The 6,517-nt window shown below is 40.9% G+C and overlaps 1 long non-coding RNA gene across 1 annotated transcript; it reads left to right on the top strand.

Annotated features, from left to right (window-relative positions):
• Positions 1 to 769: 769 nt before the first annotated feature.
• LOC128137762 (uncharacterized) lies at positions 770 to 6,104 on the top strand. The gene is made up of 3 exons (XR_008233826.1): positions 770 to 1,151; positions 1,249 to 1,328; positions 3,873 to 6,104. It is a non-coding gene; the product is annotated as an uncharacterized LOC128137762 (long non-coding RNA).
• Positions 6,105 to 6,517: the final 413 nt, after the last annotated feature.

Below are 6,517 nucleotides of genomic sequence, written 5' to 3'. Positions count from 1 at the left end.
GAAATTAAGTCAAATTTCAGCGGTTATTTAATGAATGGTATTATGCAAATATTAGCAACGTAGCTGACATTTTCCCTTCTCTCCTGACTTACTATGGGAAACAAGGATTAATGATTGCCTCACCCCTTGTGTTGGGTGAATCCTGTGTACTACAGGCTGAGGCTAATGAGCCAACCTCAATCCTTAACTAGATCTTGAGCAAGACAGTGGCTTCCACAGCTTCCCACAAATTTCTGCAGCGCAAAAGGTAGCACCGTATCCAATGACCTGGTCTAGTACTTGTTCACACATTGCCTAGACATAGACCCCCTGCTATTGGAGCCAGGACCACTTCCATCCTGCTGGAAAGGGCTTTCCAAAGAGGAAGAAAAACTCCTCCTGGTGCCACGCAGAACAGACAGTGGCTTTGCGGAGATGTCCGTGGGAAGGGACATCCATGGGAAGGGGTGGCTCCTGCCTGGCCCCGGGAATGGGAGGCATGTCCGCAGTGGGAGGCAGCACTCACAGGGTTCCTGGCTCTCACCATTGAGCATTGTTCGGAACAAACGTAGGTGCTGTATATGAATGTAAAGCTTAATTTGTGGTTTTTACACCCACCACATTTCTTGGAGTTGACATTTTCTGGAACTTTAGGGCTTTTTATCTCAAGGCTGTTGTGCTGTGGGTTTTTTTGTTGTTGTTCATTTTATAGAAAGCTAACAGCCTGTGTTTTTTCATCTACATAATAAAATAGCATGCAATCAAATTGACCCACGCTTTAATCAAAGCAGCTGTGTGACACTGTCCTCTACTCAAAGGTGTACAAACCTGGAGGGCAGCAGGGACACATGTTCAGTTGGTATGATACAGTACAGCTGCACCATGACATTGCTTGGGTGGATGCTGAAAAATCTGGAGGAATTCCCTGGGGAAATGTGGAGTTGGGAAAAAAATAATAATATGCCTGCTTCACCTACTGTTCCACTTTGTGCCTAACAATGAGAACAAAGTGACTTATTTTTCAGAAATGCCTTGGACCAGCTGTGACTGAACAGCACAAGAGCTGTTTCATGTTCCCAATACTGCCCAAAATGTTCAAGGCATTTTCCAGGTGGAAGGAAGTTAGAGCTAAAGAGACACAGAAGAGAGAGGAAGGATATTCAAGGCAGCAGGTATTTAGTTTAAGTGCAATCTCATTCATTCTAAAATTTCAGCTCTTTGTTGATGACTTCATAGTTTAAAAGAAAAAATATTTTTCCACTCTCTTAGGAGTACTGAAAAGCTCCTTGCTTCTCCTGCTCTGTGGCAGAAGATACTAAATTAAGATTTGTAGAAGGCTTTGACATGAGGTATGTAGTGCTCACCTCTGAAAATCAGATTAATATTTTCTCTGAGGATGGAAAAAAGGTGAGACAGTCACCATTTTTCTGGGAATTTCCAGCCAAACAGAATAGTTACGTATTTTAATTCACTGGCAAGTGGGTTGCAGTGCGGATCATTGGGTCCCCTTGCTGGGCACAGGTTGATGGGTGTGCAGAGGTCGCAGGGGTGTTGTCACCTCGTGCTCTGCCATCATCAGGTGTGCGGCTTTGGCAGACATCATGAGTCAAAACCCTGAAGGATCTCTTCCAACTTTCTCAAAGCTTTCTCTTTATCCTTTGCAAGCCAGAATGGCGGAGTTTGGTGGAGTTTGGCACATGAAGCAACAAAATCAGAGCCAGCTGGAAGAAACTGGTAGTAGCCCCAGACAGGCATTGGTGGACATTCCCCATTGGTTGAAAGTTTCTAGTCTAGTTTCAAGGGCAATTTAATTTTCAAATCTCATTTCCATTGGACAGGTACACATGAAGTCAGGTAGCAGAGATAAAGACTGGCACAAGAATATACGTCTAGCTGCCTGATTTCTATTGTACACCATCATTATAGTAGCATATACTTTGGACTGACAGCATTTTTCAGCAACAGAGTACTTTAGAAATATTAATCTCACATTGGCTATTTGTGTTGAATATTGCCTTATTCAGCAGGTGATGTGAGCCAATATTATCCTACTTTTATAGACAGCAAAACAGAGGAGAAAGAAAGATTAAGTGACTCACCTAAGGTCAAGCAATACGTCCAAGAGAAAACCTAGTTAAGCTTGGGGATTACTGCCTCCCAGTGATCAAGAAATGCATGCGATTATTTCTGAGAAACTAATGTATGTGGATCTACGATAAATTAGAAATTATATTAGCTTAGGAGGTTGCTCATTCACCAGCGCGAGGGACATTTTCGTTGCATGGTATTGCAAAAGTCAGCAGGCCATGGTGCTTACAGACAGCAATGGCCAGATCCTGCAAAATGTCACCATGTTCCTACTTGTGTAAGTCCCATGGACTTCCATTTCTTAAAGGAGAGCTGGATCTTCAGCAGGTGATTAACATAAGTCTAGAGTTGTGATGAGCTTGTGATTTGGTGAAAATGCCCAAAGTTTTAACTCTTTTAACCTCTTCTCCTCACTATTGGCCAGTTGCCATTCCATTAGCTGAAAGGCATTAATACTGATGAGACTATTTCCCAAATATGGGGATAGGCTACATGATGAGGAACAGACGAAGTTGTATGTCCGTGTGACTTGTACAACAATAAGTCTTGAGGTAACAGCATCTCTGAAATTGAACACTGACGGTATAGTAATTTTAGGAAGCTAATTATCCCTTAGACAGTTGAGTAAATTTCAGAAAAAAAGAATGTTTACATTGAAAAATTGGCTAATAATGTATCTGTACCTGGGGGAAAGCAGAAGCCAGGCCTTTTATTCTTTGACTTTCTTCTCTTACATGCACTGTGAATGCCATTCAAGGAAGCAACCTCTGCAGAATAGGTCTAATTGCTAACTAATTATGTTTCAACAAAAATGAGCAGGGTCCCAGATTTTACTTGGCTTGGATATTTAAAGGCAAACTATAAGTTACGTAATAAAACAACAGAATCATTAAACGTTGATTTACATGTTTATTTTGCTATAAGAAATGAAATTTTTATTGGAACAGAATTAAACAGAAGTTTATGTGCTTGTATTCCCCATAGCCTTTTATACTCTAGTAATATAGCAATATTCATAAATCATACCAGAGTTTTCAAATTTCCTCAGGAGTGACCTAGGCAAGAAATCCTTAACAACTTGCTGAGAGACTTAGAAATTAAATTCAGCTGTAATATCATCATGACCAATTTATGGCTAGTTTGGTTGCTACAAAGGTACATTTAAAGCAACTGAAGTACATGGTGAGGATAAGATAAAACATGGGTTTAGTATCATGTAGTTATTCCACTAGAAAGATTTATTCTGTGTTTGTTTCATTACTTTGTTGAACATGGCAAATCAGTCTGTTCCTTGAGAGAGAGGAAACCTTATATAATGAAACATGTAAATACTAGGCCTTCAACCAAGCAAAACAGGGAAAACACTAGATATGAGATTAAACCTTTATATAGCTATTGAAGGACTCTGTTCCCTTTGACATCAGATACATTTGTGCGTGTACATGAACGTGCATGCGCCAGCATGCACACACGTGTAGTCTCTATATATACCTGTGTATGTATAAATATACACGTGCTCATGCACGCATACACTCTCTGCTTTAGAATAGGCTTAATAGTAAAGTATCATTGAGGCTGAGACAGACATTATCTTGCACAATTTGAACCACGTTTCTGAAATGCTCAACATCTCTGAAGCCCGTTTTCATCCTACTGCAGCTTTTGAACTTCCTGCAAGGCTCATTATGGCAAATTAAGATTGATGACAAAGTGCAACGTTTTGAAATTATTAAAGGTATTTGTTTTTCCTTTAATTTTTTTTACTACAGAATGAAAAGCATGAAAAATGATTCTTTTTTTCACAGTAATTATATGTCTGACTTCTCAAATTTTATGCCGGCAAAAAACACCCTCTGAACTCGTGTGTTGGGACCCAGCTTGTAAGCGTCTTGCTTTATCCCACTCCAGCATCATCACCACCTCTTGTTTGAGATGTGGATTTTCATCCTGTCCTTGCTGGTTAAGACCAGTGAATCATTTCAGGTAGAAGTTAAGGTAAAATATTTCTTGGTGTATGTCTTTTTGTGCTACCTGTCTTCAGGTAAGTGGCTTCCTATTGCTGTTGAACGTTCTAGGATAGCAAGTTTCTGCAGGTGACCTTCTCCAGGACTTCTCACCCTTACCAACCTCTTTTCCATCTACACCCAAGGGGCTGACCCACAACCGAAGCACCGAGGGGCCAAGCCTCCCAAGATCATCATCTTCCCAACCACTCTGTGTGGTGAAGTCTTGGCATCATACATGGAGCAGCAGTTTACAAGAGCCCCTATGACTGACCAGAGATCTCCCCCACCCTGCTGTCACATCGCTGCCTACGACGCGGCCGACTGATGGCTGGCTCAGTGCCGCACTGCTGATTCGGCGGGTGCCCTCCCAATACCGTCCGTACAGCGACGACGGTGAACGCGTAATGCCCACGACAAGTATTCAGCCAAAGGGAGCACGAACCGATGCGCTCGCTGTTTAATATGCAATGAAAATGAGTCTCAGCTAAACTCGCTGCACACATCCATTACGTGAGAGAAGCGTCAATATTTCTGTAAATCCACCAGGGAATTTATTCGTCTCAGCCTCCAGCAACGGTGAATTACCCTGGTGACTGGTGCAATTTGGAAGCATGTACAGCCATAATGAGAAAGTACCGTGGTTTCCTTTAAAGTAATATAGTGGTTATTGCTGATAGTTACTGCCTTTGTGAAGTATTAACGCGTGGTTATAGCGCAGTCATGAAGCAAAATTATAGGGGCCTGCAGAATGTTACTTAGCAACACTTGCTAATGTTGGGGTGGTAATGAAGAAATGGAGCAAAAGAAATACAGAGTATATTGGAGTCATAAAATAAACTGTGGTGTGACTTGAGAAAGTTGTTCTGAAGATGAAGATGATGTCTATTTCTTTTTGCCATGTGAATAAGGTAGGAGAACTTAAGAGCTGATTTGAAGCAACACGTTTGAAATATCTAAGTAACAGAAACAAGAATTATGGGTTTGGTGTTGGTTTGTTTTTTTTTTTTTTTTATCGTTGCTGCTGCCTGGGAAAAGCATCAGAATTGCTGGCCTTTTGAAGATCCTCTCCCTGTCATTTCAAACCCATCCTGAGACACTAGCTGGCCAATTAAAATAGGAAACCAGCATTTGTCAGAGTTAATGAAGGCTTCTTTCTACTACATCTATTTTCCCCATTCATTCATTACGTAACTCCCTCCACTGTTAATCAAGTGCCTGTAGGCATATCTCAAGAAAAGGGTAAGGCCATAAAAATAAAGGCAGACATTTCTAGTAATACATGAACCTTCTACATGTTGCAGATCTGTCTCAGACACTTATCTTAGTTTATCTCCACCTGTTTAAATTGGAAAACTCACAAAAATCCATCTCCTGTGAGATTTCCAAGGTTTCTTGATTTCATTTGGGTCAGAACTTCCACAAGAGATGCATTTCTCAGAGCACTTCTGAGCTGCTGCCAGGAACAGGGAGTGCTGGAGTGTGCCACTTAAAAAAAAAAAAAAAAGGTTTTCTTTGAAAAGTCAGCAGATTTTATAAGCTTAAAAAAAATTAGCCTAGTTCAGTCTCAGATATGATTAAAAGAGCTGCCCTGATTTAGGGGTGTCAAACAAAGTATGTTTGAGTAGAGCATCATTTTGTAATGGAAAAAGTGTTAGTGGAAGAACTGCCTATCGGCACTGCTTGGACTGGATGAGGACTGAGACTTAAATTATAAGAGTCTTTAATACTGGAGAAAAGGAAGACTGCTAAACGTGTTGTAACTAGAAGGCCATCTCTTGGTCTCCCGGCTAAAGGTAGCTGTGAAGACAACCTCAACAACATCTGGAGTTCTGCTGATTAAATAATAGATATTTGCCTGCTTTGCACCTCACCCTGGCCCTGCAAAGCGAACAGGAAGAAGTTTCTCATTCCTATGCCACCAGGAGTGCTGAGCCATGAACATGGAGTGATGGTCTGGGGAATGTTTCATGGGAGAAACTTTCTGTATACATGAATTTAATAAAAACATAATATTCTCTAGTTGGTAATATAGTTGCTTCCTGCTGTCCTTTAATTTTGTATTTTTTTTTCCTTGTAAATGACAAAATCTTTTTTTTTTTTTTTTTTTTTAAGTTCTCATTCTTGCACATTGCCTTACCCAAAGCAATGCTCTACCAGAGCATTGCCACCAGGACACGTCTACCAGGGGCTACCCAGAGACAAATGGAAAATCAAATGTAGGTGACCGGTGATGCAAGGGAGCCAAGCCTGCTGTTAATAAACCAGTCTGTTTCAGCATGTACTTGTCCCACCAAAACAAAAAAAAATAGATATCCTTCTGAAACATTTTTAGTAGGAAAACTCCTGTGCAAAGGGAGACCTTACTAAGACAGCTACTCATGCCCTTCCTCTAACCACCATGTTCATTTTTCCCCAAAACGTGCAACTGCAGTGACTTTTGGCTT

The sequence above is a fragment of the Harpia harpyja genome, chromosome Z (assembly GCF_026419915.1).
Source record: "Harpia harpyja isolate bHarHar1 chromosome Z, bHarHar1 primary haplotype, whole genome shotgun sequence".
Classification (NCBI taxonomy): domain Eukaryota; kingdom Metazoa; phylum Chordata; class Aves; order Accipitriformes; family Accipitridae; genus Harpia; species Harpia harpyja.
The sequence above is the reverse complement of the archived record's forward strand: the minus strand, read 5'-3'. Positions and strand labels throughout refer to the sequence as shown.